The following is a 14,379-nucleotide window of genomic DNA, read 5'->3' as shown; positions in this document are numbered from 1 at the left end:
GTGATATATGCAGGATCGGTCGAAATGCATATGTAACAACACTCAGCGCGGCGGCATAGGATACCGTCGGGACAGCACGACGTGGGAGCATCCCTCGCATGTTTCGTCACGTTCGGGCACGGCCGATCGATGGAGGTGTGATACCTCCGAAACAAAAACCCTAATTATACCGGCTGTACCTGTACGGCACGCGCGGCATGCAGCACTAGAGACCGATCGAGATCGAGAGCGCCGGCGCCAGGTGAGGCGCATGGCCCGGCCGGCAGCGTGGAGTGCCAGCGCAGCCCGCCGCTAGTCGCGGCGCTGATCGATTCGTCCGGATCCCTCCCGGGTACGGCCTCGGCAGGGTCCCTGTCTCCGCCCGCCCCGGCACCGCGCTCCGGCGCCCCTCGAAGATCGAGCGCATCTCCGTCCATGGTTCCATCGCCGCGTCGTCCACGAATCAATCGGCGTGCGTATGCGGCGCGTACGTACGTTCACGCACCGCCGCCGAGCTTGGCATCTAGCTAATCTGCGTTACCTGCGGCGTACGTACGTCCGATCTGACCGTGTCGATCCGATCGGTTTACCAATTGGCAACCAACTGCTCCAAGCACGATCGATCACGATCGCAGTCAACTTGCTCTGCCTGCCTTACCCAATCCTCAAGAGTGAAGAGCTCAATATATCTATCCAACAAGAGCACCACTGATGCATGCGCACATCGAATCCCTCTCAGGAACCGACCAGAACCACTTTGCTGAAGAGATGACCCCAGCCATGAGCAGGAGTATGCATCAGATTTCCTGGCAACTGTTCATAGCTATTATGCAATTTAAACATATATAAAACCCTTTGCCAAATGAAATACAAGTACGACTTCAACTCCATATACACTTAGTTGTACGGCCAATTACAAAATGTACCAAACTAACTCGAATCAAGTGCCATACATAAAAGAGACGCAATAACTTTTTTTTCGGAAATACATTTGTACACCCAAGCATGGGTGTGGGTGCTTCCACGGCCGTTAGATGCTTGGAGATTCGATTTTGATCACAGGTGAGAGAAATGAATTTTCGCTATTTACTGCAATTCTGCAAAGCTGGTAGGTCCCATCAACAGTGGAAGAAAGCCCCTGGACACGGCTTTTGACTCCGGGAATCCAGGGCCCATCCAAAGGACTTGTGTGTCTCCTCTCGCACACCCGACAGACACACGTCTTGTCCACTATCCTCTCCCTCGTCTGGACTCTGGATTCACCTCTCGCCGCTCGTCCACCATGCTCTCGTCCTCCTTCCTCGCGCGCCATGTCGCAGTCCACTTTGCGCAGCAGGGATGCATCTATCCACTGACGCAGCACCGGCGACGGATTACTTGTTATTGACTTCACCGCCGCATCGTCCATCTCTCAATGTTGCGGCACAGCGCCGCTAAGCACGGCATGCGCGCCGTTGACGCCATCGCCCGGACGAGCGCGCTCTCTATAGCGCTGGTGCACGACGCAGACGCTAGACACTCACGGTGAGCCGCATGCCGTTCGGCCTCCACGCGCTGGTCCTGGTCAGGGAGGCCATGGCCGTCGACGTCGCGCGAGACCACAGCCATGGCGGTGAAGGGAAAAATGCGGAGAAGAAGGACCCCTGGGTGGTGCCGCCCATCTCGCCCAAGGCGGCCACGGTCTCCCTCCTCGCCAACCTGTTCACAGGCGTCTCGGCGGTCAAGGCGCCCTACGCGCAGCTACAGCTCGCGTAGTTCCCCTACAACGACGAGGTGATTCAGTCGCGGAGCTCAGCAAGCTCTCCGACACCAAGCGGAGGTTCCTCAAGGACCCTGCCGGCGGGCCAAGGACGCGGTGGCTGCGGGCAACACCGCCCTCCCCGCTCACACGGAGGAGCACCGGCATCTGTTGAAGACGTACCATATCACGGCGCTGCGTGCCAAGATGTCGAGCTCGACCGCACCAGATAGGAGGAAGTCAGAATCATCAGCGACACATCAGGATGCCAATTCGTTAGCTTGAATATAGAAAGCACAATTTTCATACTCTGATGTACTCAAAAGCTCTGTTTTAAGTTCCAGCTTGTCTGTTCTCCACGGAACATCAGTTTTTCGTGTACATTTTCATGCATATGGTATCCTGTGCTAGGTTTAACGGTATAGATTCTGGTTCAGACCAGTTTTGAAATCAAGAAAAACCTGTAGAACAGAGACACAAGTATGTGTCAATGGCCAAGCATTCTGCAAGCAAACACTTAACTAAGAATACGCCAACAGTTTGGTGAAAGACTGGGGTCCATTAGGCACACTTGAATCTGCCGAGTAGCGATAGAAGCCCAAATTCAGGCAAGAACCTCGGTTTGCCTGATCGTCTCCCGAGTTTTTTTTCAGTAGCGATCTGCTCGTTGGCTGCCGCACCTCTTGAGGACGACTCCCAACGAACACGTTGGACATATTCAGTGGAGAAGGGCCCTTCATTAGAGCACCCACTGCTTGAAATAGAGGATCAAAATTATACAGAGAGCAAGAATTAACAATACAGCTTCCTATTGCAATATAAAAAAAATCTTAGAGGTCACACTTTTCTGAAGACGCAAATACACTGAGACGCATATAATCAACTGATTGTTCAATGAGTTTCTTGGGCGGCGCAGACGTCGATGCCGCTGCCCAATTCTTCGTCAGCGTGGTCGTCGAAGCCGCCGCCAACTCCTTATGCACCTCCTTCCTCGTTGACGCTGCAGCCTTCTTGGAGCAAGGCGTTGGCTTCCGTCCCTCCACCGCCAATCGATCGTTCTGACCCAGGCCGGTCAAAGGATTCCAACGCGTCGGGCGGAGGAATCAGCGAGGCGACTAACTCGGGCATTGGGAAGAAGCCATCTGCCGATAGGACCCCTTCCAAGCCCTGGGGAAATGTCCCTCCTGGACTTGTTCCGGCAGCCATTGCCTGCACGCAGACCAAGAGCCGTCAGTACATCAGCGAGTCAAGGAGCAGGAGAGCACTGCAGGAGAGAGAGAGAGATAGAAGAAAAGGAGCTCCAGCAGCGACATAATGTACCTGCGCGCTAGTGTCACGGTGGAGACACGGGAGGTGGAGGGGCTGCAACGCGGAGGAGCTGGAGCGGTGGCGAGCCCGCAAGATGGGAGGCAGAGGAAAAAGCTCAGATCTTGCCGGCGGCGAGGAGAGCAAGAAAATGGGGCCGAGAAAGTTGAGGTGAGAAGGGGAAATGCCTGGTCACAAGCTTCAGCTTCTTCATCTCGCCGCCTCCCCTCTAGTCGCTGGCGGCGGCGACCTGAGCGAGGACGGTGTACACGGAGTGACTACCGGTCACGGCGGAGGGCGGCGATGTGGGGGATATGGTGGATTGGTGGGGAGAGAAGAACGAAATAGGACGACGGGATCGACGGTCGAGCCGGGGGAGAGCTCGCCGGAGTGCCCCCGGGGGCGGCTCTCTATGTTGGATAGGGGCAGCACGCGGAACAACATCTGTGCAAGGTACAGGGATAAAGCCTATGACATGGCCGGGTCGCACGGAGGTAAGGGAGAGAAAAGCAGAGAAGGATGTGACGGATAAAATGAGAGGTGGAAAAGAAGAACAGTGAACGGACCTGCAGCAACACGAATCTCAAGAACCTAATCAACGGTACATAACACACCCACACACATGCTTGTGTGTACAAAATCCACACCTCTTTTTTTTCTCTCTTTTGCGGGTAATGGAAAGCGTTAGTTTCGGTGACCTGGTCGAAACAAGTCATCAGGGAGAATAGACCTTTATTTGGATGTTTGATTCGAGAGTATCATCGTAAATTTTTGAGACTCAATTTGCTATACTACTGTCATCTACTTATTTTAGGAACACAAAAGATCCAACAACTAAAAATAATACAATTATTTATTTTTATCACAAAAATGTTAATGCTTCAAAACTTATGTCCTGTATTCAAGCTTCTTGTGTTATTGGGACAAGTATATGAAAATGATCACCCGTCCTATTAGCGTGTCGCTACAGTAATAGTATAGTTCTCACAGCGCATTCGGCATATTCAAAACAACAAGTATGTTCTTAGTACCATCATTAGTTGTTCTGTTTGAACTCCAAACTGAATACTTTTGATGTTACATAGTATAAAATGTAGTGGTGGTTGATTATGTTAGAATCAGAAGAAACAAAATCTATTGAACAAATCTAAGACATTAAAGATTTTTATTCTTAGAAGAAAAGTAGGACTTGAAACTTTTAATCAAAGAACCGGGTAAAAAAAAAGCGAGCTCTCCATTCTCCACTCTCTTGTAGTTGGATTCGTTGGAAGCATGTGAATTTAATTTGATTGGAACACTGTACATCTTTTCTATGAAAATAAATGAATGCTTAGAATGTGTCTATGTTTGTCAAATGGTCGTAAGGGTCGAGTCTATAGTTTTTGGAAAAAATCTCATCAAAATAGAATCTAAAAGGAAAATAGTTTTTTTTGGTAGCCACCCGATCTCTACCACCACTTTCCCTCAGCCATTCCCACTATCTCATACTTGGAAGGTATTTGCTCTTAATTAGTTGCTCGGATCCTTATTTTATTTGATATAGGAGGGCGAACACCCTGTGTTTTTTATATGTTTATAACACCATTTAATTATTGCCAAGTGGCACAATCCAAAGCATAAACACTATATGTTTTGGTTTCCTATGTAATTATTTACTCTAAAAATCTCAAACAAAATATCTAAAGTTAGATATGTGTGACATATAGCTGGACCAATTTCTCCAACAATACTCCTCCCCACTGTATATTTGACTCGTCGAGCATCTCGATTGATGCCTTTGGAGCTTCGAGATCTTCCACTTTGCAATTTCTCATTTTCTTGATGTAGTGGAAAAAGCCCATCCTTTAGCTAGAGCTACATCTTGCTCTCATTATAGCCTTACAACTTACGCCATTCGCACCGGTTTATTACACCGACACATAGTTGTAAGGGTACATTGACCAAATGTGTGTTTTTGGTAATCAATTAAAATCCATATGGATTATATTTTCATTGAGTTTATATGAAATGATATTACATAGGCAATTCTTGTAGTCCAGATGTTGGATTCAAGTCCATAGGTAAATCTTGTAGTCCATATGTTGGATTCTTGTAGTCCATGAAGATAAAAAAATTTACCTTGAGTATTGGCGTTAAGATCATCTATTTGAAGAGAAGAATATGATATGATAAGATCTTGAGAGTTTGACAATTTTTTTCTAGAGAAAAATTCAAGATGTGGTTATAAGCCGGTGTCATGATAGTCTCATGAGTTGAGCTATGGTTTACTAAGGTTTAGAGCATGCAATCAAATGAAGAAAAGTTTTTTATGTACTTCAAGAGATTATGATATATCATGAGGAGATAGAAGCTTGACCAATAATAAGAGTGAAGATTGAATTTAAATTGGTAAAAAAAAATGAAGCATAAAGAATGTACCACATGCGATCATCTCGTATGGTAAGCTTTGCCAATTAAGCATTGTGAACTAATCCATCATATGCGTGTCTTTGAGTTATCTATGTGGGGTAGGTATATTGTCATGGACATGCATCAAAAGTAAGAGCTCATATATCCTATGAGAGGATAACATCAAGTGCTGGTCATCTTCAAGTTTGTGAAGGGGCAAGTTCAAGATAAGCATCTCGATTGGATCGTGCTTGAATCTTGCCGTTCATTTGGTGATAATGTACATGTGAAGATGCGCCTTAATAAATCTATCCCATAGTGATGTATGGGTAGAAAATTATGAGTCTTCACGAAGTAACAATGATCAAGGGAAGTATTCCGACTTGATTGAAGCTTGAAGCGTTGGCATCAAAGATCAAGTGAGATGCGCAAGTCAAAGTTATGACCTTGCTAGTTTTCCTTTAACTGGTCTCAAGGTCGTTGTTGGGAGACCAGGTTATACGAGCCTCCATGATAGGACAAGGGGGGGGCATCGGTCAACCATCAACTCTCTATATGGTTATACGATAGATAGTCGGCCGTACTATCAAGAAGGTCATTTGGTTGAGTAATTTGATCGTGTCGTCTTAGGAAGTTTAATCCTTTGCATACTTTGCATCCCCTATTCTTATTGATTCTTGGTGTTTCTTTGTGTGAGGTTTTTGAGCTTATTGCTAGCTCTTCAACAAGATCAAGTTCATCAAAAACGGAATTCGTGTGCAGCTTCTTTTGCATTTTTGAGCTTGGAGATGTTACTGGTTCTTCTTTTAGGGAGGTTTCATACCTCTTACTATTTGGAATTTGTGGGGGGGGGGGGGGGGCAATGTTGTTGCACATTTCGACGTTGGGTCAGCGGGAGGTGACAAAATTTCTCCCGCCAACTTTTCGGTGATGCGCCCGAGCTCGCTCTATCTCCAAGCGTGCACAGGTGGGGGAAAATTTCCCCTTTTCGCGAGCTTAGAGCTTGGCTCGCTGGAAATTGTGGAATCGAGCATGCCTCCGCATGCAGACAAAAAGGTGCTTTAAGAAAGCGTGTGAGCCAAGATTTAGAAACAGCCCAAGCAACCAAAAACACAAATTTTGGCCCAGTGAATGCGAGAAATGGGCTTGCGAGTATCCAAACACGTCCCTAGTTTGGTGATCTTGTGCAAAAAGGTCACCGGGGAAAGTGAATTTTGAATTGGAAGTTCCATTCGGGATCATCAATGTAAGTAAAAAAAATGAATTTGGGAATACTAACACCGTCTTTTAATTTTAGAGCACACTAGTTCAAACAACAATTGTCGGGGTCTTAGGTCAAATTTGTACTAACCCATAGTAAAATCCTGACACTTTTTTATGGATCTAGGGGAGTACAAACAATAGTATGTGTACAACACATGAAAAACAAATTGGAATATATATTATTTGAATCCACTATGAAAAATTAATGTCGAAATATATTTCTATTCTTTCAGATTTGTTGTATTACTAGTATAAAGTATAAGCACATGCAACTGTTCCCGGACTTGTTTTTTAATAACTATTGCTCCCGAACTTCGATTGACATGAAACCAATTTTTTATCTACTCGCTGTCCAAGAACAGCACCTAGAGCAAAATCAGTAGCATCACACATAATTTCAAAAGGTAAATTCCAATCAGGAGGTTCAACTACAGGAGAAGTTGTTAAGGCTTTCTTTAGAGTTTCAAAAGCTTCCTTACAATCATCATCAAAAACAAAAGGTACATCTTTTTGAAGAAGATTAGTAAGAGGCTTTGAAATCTTAGAGAAATCTTTAATAAATCTCCTATAAAACCCAGCATGACCTAGAATACTACGAATACCTTTAACATCCCTAGGATAGGGCATCTTCTCAATTGCTTCAACTTTAGCTCTATCAACTTCAATACCTCTCTCGGAAATTTTATGTCCCAATACAATTCCTTCGTTAACCATAAAGTGGCATTTCTCCCAATTAAGAACAAGGTTAGTTTCTTCACATCTCTGCAAAACTTTATCAAGGTTTCGCAAGCAATTATCAAAAGAATTTCCATAGACAGAAAAATCATCCATGAATACCTCTACAATCTTTTCACAAAAGCCATGAAAAATAGCAGACATGCATCTTTGAAAAGTAGCAGGAGCATTACATAAACCAAAAGGCATACGCCTATAAGCTTAAGTTCCATAGGGACAAGTGAAAGTGGTTTTCTCTTGATCTTTAGTTTTAACAGCAATTTGTGAAAACCCAGAATAACCACCAAGAAAGAAAAATTGAGTATTTTTAGACAACCTTTCTAACATTTGATCAATAAAAGGTAAAGGATAATGATCTTTCTTAGTAACTTTATTAACTTTTCGATAATCAATGCACATTCTATACCCTACAACTACTCTTTGAGGGATGAGCTCATCATTATCATTAAGCACAACAGTTATTCCTCCTTTCTTAGGAACACAATGCACAGGACTAACCCATCTACTATCAGCAATAGGATATATAATACCTGCTTCAAGAAGTTTTAATACCTCATTTCTTACCACATCCTTCATCTTTGGAATTAGACGACGCTGATGTTCAACAACAGGCTTTGCATCATCTTCCATGTTGATGGCATGTTGGCAAATAGAGGGAGACATCCCCTTCAAGTCATCAAGAGTGTAGCCAATAGCTCCTCGGTGTTTCTTCAATATTTCCAATAACCTTTCTTCCTCAAAATCTGAAAGCTTAGAACTAATAATAACAGGATATATTTTCTTATCATCAATATGAGCATAGTTAAGATTATCAGGCAACGGTTTTAAATCAAAAACAGGATCTTCCTTTGGTGGTGGTGTTGTACCTAGATCTTCAACCGGCAAGTCATGTTTAAGAATAGGTTGACGAAGGAAAATTTCATCAAGCTCATTCCTTTCTTCCCTAAAGACTTCACTCTCACTATCCTCCAAATGTTGCTGCAAAGGATTATTAGGAGCAAGAGCAATAGATGCACACCTGTTCAACTCTAAAATCATTATTAGGCAAATCAGATTTATAAGGAGTTTTGGCAAATTTAGAGAAATTAAACTCATAAGATTCACCAGCAAATTTAGTTACAATTTTCTCCTTCTTGCAATCTATAACAGACTCCACAAGTATTTAGAAAAGGTCTACCAAAAATAATAGGACAAGACTTACTAGCAGACAGAACCAAGTACCAAAAAGTCAACAGGATATTTAATCTTACCACATAGAACTTCCACATCTCGAACAATACCAATGGGAGAGATAGTTTCTCTATTAGCTAGCCGAATAACCACATCAATATCTTCAAGTTCACAAGAACCAATTTCATGCATGATTTCCGTGTAAAGCTCATAAGGAATGGCACTAATACTTGCACCAATGTTGCATAAACCATAATAACAATGATCACCAATTCTAACAGAGAGCATAGGAACACTGGCTTTCCTAGACTTATTAGGATGCGAAACAATATTAGAAGCATCTTCACGTGAAAATGATATGACCATCTTCTACATTTTCAGTCACAAGATCTTTAACTATTGCAATAGCAGGTTCAACCTTTATTTGCTCTTCAGGTTCTATAGGTTTCTTTGCACTTTTATTAACCGCACTAGTTATAACAGAATACTCCTTCATTTTAGCAGGAAAAGGAGTTTTTTCAATATAAGCTTCAGGAAGAATATGATCAACAGTTTTAATTTCAACACATTTATCTATAGGTGAATCAGTTTTATCTTTGTAAGGTTCATGATACTTATCAAAATTCTTCCTAGGCAATTCAAAATGAGAGGCAAAAGCTTTATAAAAATTTGCAACAACTTGAGAGTCAAGACCATAAGTAGCACTCATATTACGAAATTTATCAGTATCCATAAAAGTTTCAATGCATTCATAATCATAATTTATACTCGACTCTCTGTCTTTGTCGTTCTCCCATCCTTCGAGTATTCTCCTGAATCCGATCAAGAAGGTCCCATTTAAACTCTTCTTTGTTGCGTGTAAATGATCCAGAACAAGTAGTATCCAAGCAAGGTTTTATCTTGAAAAGAAAGTCTTGCATAGAAATTATCAATAATGATATTACCAGGAAGCTCATGAATGGGGCATTTGAGCATTAAAGACTTCAATCTCCCCCATGCTTGGGCAATACTCTCTCCATAATGAGGCCAGAAATTATATATGCGGTTCCGGTCTTTATGAATTTCACTTGGAGGATAGAATTTAGAATTGAATAGAAGCACAATATCCTTCCAATCAAGAGAATCTCCATTCTTCAGCAATTTATACCAATGCGCCGCTTTACCAGACAGCGATATAGAGAATAGTTTCTTTCTAACTTCATCCATAGCAATACCTGCACACTTGAATAACCCGCATAATTCAACAGTAAATGATCTCTAGGATGGACAGTTCCATCCCCTTCATAGCGGTTATCCACAACACGTTCAATAATTTTCATAGGTATTTTGTGTGGACCCTCTTTCTCACCTGGCGCCTCATCCACTACCTTCGCAGTAGTAGTAGATTTTCCAAATAGGAATTCAAGAGAAGACCTCTCCATAATGAATTATAGTAGCAGGCAAAAGTAAAATCAGCACGTACAGTAAAAGTTTCCCTTACCAATTCCACTTACCGATAGCGCTTCACTCCCCGGCAACGGCGCCAGAAAATAGTCTTGATGACCCACAAGTATAGGGGGTGTATCGTAGTACTTTCGATAAATAAGAGTGTCGAACCCAACGAGGAGCAGAAGGTGTTGACAAGCAGTTTCGATGAAGGATTCACTGTAAATGCTCACAGACAAGTATTCAGGGGGTTTTGATATAGCAGATAAATAAAGTACAAGTAAGTAAAACGCGAGAGTAATAATTGCAGCAAGTGGCCCAAACCTTTTTAGCACAAAGGACAAGCCGGTTTGTTTACTTATAATGACCAAACGTTCTTGAGGACACACGGGAATTTAGTCTAGTGCTTTCGCTTCATATAGCTAATTAATCTTTATTGTTTTGATAAGTGTTGTGTGGGTGAACCTATGCTAATGCATCGCCCTTCCTAGGACTAATACATACTTGTGATTATACCCCTTGCAAGCATCCGCAAATACAAGAAAGTAATTAAGATAAATCTAACCACAGCCTTAAACTCGAGATCCTCGCTATCCCTCCCGCATCGATATACCAACGGGGTTCAAGTTGTCGTCACTCCGACAACCCCACAATTAGCAAACGAATACAAGATGCATTTCCCTAGGCCCATAAAGGTGAAGTATCATGTAGTCGACGTTCACATGACACCACTAGAAGAATAACACCACAACTTAAATAGCAAACCATTAAATATTACTCAACATAGTTCACAACTAACATTTAGACTTCACCCATGTCCTCAAGAACTAAACGAACTACTCACGAGACATCATATGGAACATGATCAGAGGTGATATGATGATGAATAACAATCTGAACATAAACCTTGGTTCAATGGTTTCACTCAATAGCATCAATAACAAGGAGTAATCAATACCGGGAGAGTTTCCCCTATGAAATAATCAAGATTCAACCCTAGATGTTACAGCGGTGACGAGGTGCAGCGGTGGAGATGACGGTGACGGTGGTGGAGATGATGGTGATGATGATCCCAATGAAGTCCAGCTCGATGGCGGTGACGATGGCGTCGATTTCCCCCTCCGGGAGGGAATTTCCCCGGCGGATTTCAGCCTGCCGGAGAGCTATTTTCTCTCTGGTGTTTTCCGTCCCGCAGAGGCGGCTGTGTCTCCTCTCGATTATTCCCAGTACCTTAGGTTTTTGGGTAGATGAAGTACGCGGAAGAGAGGCGGCCGAGGGGGGCTGTGGGCCCCCTCCCAACAAGGCGGCGTGGCCAGGGTGGAGCCCGCGCCGGCCTATGGGGGGGCCCATGGTGGCCCTCCTCGGCCCCTCCTTTTGGCTGGCTCCTTCTTCTGGAGAAATAAAACCTTCGGTGTAATTTCCGTCGCTTGTTGATCTTCGTAAATATTGCATTCTGACGGTGCTTTTTCCAGCAGAATCCTGACTCCGGTGAGTGATTCTCCAATAATCATGAAACATGCAAAATAGGTGAAATAACATAAGTATCATATCTAAATATGAAATATATCAATGAATAGCAGTAAATTATTGAAAGATCGAGATGTCGCCTAGAGGGGGGGGGGTGAATAGGCAATTACAAACTCTTGCGGATTTGTCTTGTAAGAATGCGGAATTAAACTATCGTTTAGTTTACAAGCACAAACCCTAAATATGCTAAGCTCAACTAAGTGTAACAATAGCAACTAGAGCTAAGAAAGATAGGCACAAGATATATGTAGCACAAGTGATAGCAAGATATATGTACTTCAAGCGCGATGGCTATCACAAGGAAAGAGAGCTCGGGTATAGAAATAACCGAGGCACGCGGAGACGAGGATGTATTCCCGTGTTCCCTTGCTTTGCAACAAGGTACGTCACGTTTGGAGGAGTGGAGGTCCCACGAAGGATTCCCCGCGCCACGAAGGCTCACCCTATTCTCCGAACCACACCCACGAAGGATAATGGTCCTTTCCTTATGGTTAGCTTTTCCTCCGCTCCGAGATGGCAAGCTCCACAACCACTTCACAAGCTCCACGAAGGAGAAGCCCGGGCCTCTTCACAATCTTCTTGAAGAGATCACCGGAGCACCAACCGCCAAGCCAACTAGGAGGTCACCCTCCAAGAGTAACAAGCTCACGGTCTCTCACTCGAACTAATCGTGGTGGAGAGCTCAACACTATGCAATGATGCAAAGCAAGAACACTAGAGGTGTTCAAGTCCTTCACTCTCAAATCCCACCCAAACAACAAATGCTAGGATGAGATTGGTGAGGAAGAACAATGGGGAAAGTCAACAAAAGACTCCAAGATCTAGATCCCAAGAGTTTCCCTCACTTAGAGAAGAAATGGTTTGGTGGAAGTGTAGATCCAGATCTCCTCTCTTAGATCCCTCAAGAATGAGCAAGAATCATAGGGGGGAACAAGAGAGAGAGCAACTTCTTCAAATGCAACAATGGAGGTGAGATAAAGGGAAGAAGTGCCCTAGCTCAAGGTGGAAGAAGCCTATTTATAGCTAAAGGGGAAAAATAGCTGTTGGGGGAAAAAGACAAGAGAAAGGGAAGAAAAAATGGGCAGAAAAAGTGGCCCAGCCGGCGGCCCAGACGGCCGACCGGCCCAGGCGCTGAGGAGGCCGGTGGCCTGTCCGGTCAGGCCGGCCTGCCAGCCGGGCGGGGCGCGTGGGCCACGCGGAGCAGCCAGGCCCAGGCGGGGCAAGCCAGGCGCGCCAGCCGCGCGTGGGCGGCGCGTAAGGGAGAGGCGCCGGGGTCCGGTCGGGCCGGAAGATGCGCCGGGCAGGCCGGTCACGGACCGGGCCTGCAGCCGGACTTGGGCCAAAAGGCCCCGGGAGGCGGCCCGGATGGCACCAGCGCCGGACCCGGTCGCGGACCGGGTGGGGCGGTGGCTGGGCCGGTTGGCCGGCCGGCTCCCTCCCCTTTTTCTCTTTTTCTTTTTATTCTTTTCTCATCTTTCCTTTTTCTTTAATAACTATTGCTCCCGAACTCCGATTGACATGAAACCAATTTTGTTGGAAAGATAACGACGAATAGAACCCCAACAAAAACTGGAAATAGGAGACTCCTCTCAGAACATTTTAGATGATTTTAGAGAGGGAGTCTCCCACCGTCAAGAACCGGTGAAGACGTCCAAACTCGAAAACGCAATAGAAGATGCATGCGGATTCCGTTTTCGATGATCTTGGGCTTGTTGTAAAGCTAGCAACAAGCTCAATAACCTCACACATATAAACACCAAGAAGCAATAAGGATATGCAAAGTATGCAAAGGATTGAGCTCCCTAAGACGATGCGATCAAGTTACTCAACCGAAAGCCCCTCTTAATAGTGCGGCTATCTATCCTATAATCCGGTCTCCCAACAACCACCTTGAGACCGGTAAAAGGAAAACCTAGCAAGGCCATACCTTTGCCTTGCGCATCCCGCTTGATCTTGATGATAGCTCTTCAAGCTCCACTCAAGCCGGAATGCCTCACTTGATCATCGTCGCTTCGTGAAGACTCACAAATGCTCCCCCATACACCATGATGGGAAAGCTCTATTGATGCACATCTTCACATGTCCATTATCACCAAATGGACGGCAAGCTTCAAGCATGTGATCCACTTGAGATGCTCATCTTGAACTTGCCCGACTTAACCTTGTACCTTCTCATACTCTCATAAGATAGAGCATGGCTAATATTGAGTTCCACATAAGAACTCCATCTTCATTTCTTCTTCTTGATCATATCACATATGTATCTTCAAACCGATGATCTTGATGCCAATACACAAGGTATACCTTTATTTTCATGGCATCCATACTTGAATCCAACACATGGAATACAAGTAGTACCTATGGAATATTCCTTCATATAAACTCAATGAAAACATTAGTCCATAGGGGTTGTCATTAATTACCAAAACCACACATAGTGGCAATGTACCCTTACAATTATGATATAAAATAGTGATGCAAAATGGACGTATCAAATGGCTAGCGTAAGTTTGGGTTAGTATTTTACTTGTGAATGCCTTGGATAATATGGACATCTCAATTGTGTGAAAAGGGCATGATCAAGCATGCATTTTTCTTGCATTGCCAACACAAACACCGAAATTGTGGTCATGTCTCATAAATTGGTGGTTTTGTTTTGGGCACAAACCAAACATTCCCGTGAAGTGGCAAAAAATAATTTTTTAATTCATTAGCTCCAAGATTTGTGCAATAACCAAAATGTTGAAGATGACATAAAAGGGTCAAATAACTAGCACATGTAGCTAATGTTGACAAGTTGACATGCTAGTAAGCCAAGAAGATAGCAAAATGTGATCAAGTTTGGGAGC

At 44.1% G+C, this 14,379-nt stretch overlaps 1 long non-coding RNA gene across 1 annotated transcript; it reads right to left on the bottom strand.

The window, feature by feature from the left end:
- Positions 1-2,469: 2,469 nt before the first annotated feature.
- On the bottom strand, positions 2,470-3,300 carry LOC124700732. The gene is made up of 2 exons (XR_007001813.1): positions 3,038-3,300; positions 2,470-2,926 (listed from the first exon to the last, which is right to left on the bottom strand). It is a non-coding gene; the product is annotated as an uncharacterized LOC124700732 (long non-coding RNA).
- Positions 3,301-14,379: the final 11,079 nt, after the last annotated feature.

The sequence above is a fragment of the Lolium rigidum genome, chromosome 3, assembly GCF_022539505.1.
Source record: "Lolium rigidum isolate FL_2022 chromosome 3, APGP_CSIRO_Lrig_0.1, whole genome shotgun sequence".
In the NCBI taxonomy this organism is placed as follows: Eukaryota; Viridiplantae; Streptophyta; class Magnoliopsida; order Poales; family Poaceae; genus Lolium; species Lolium rigidum.
This window is presented reverse-complemented; position numbering and strand designations above follow the sequence as displayed.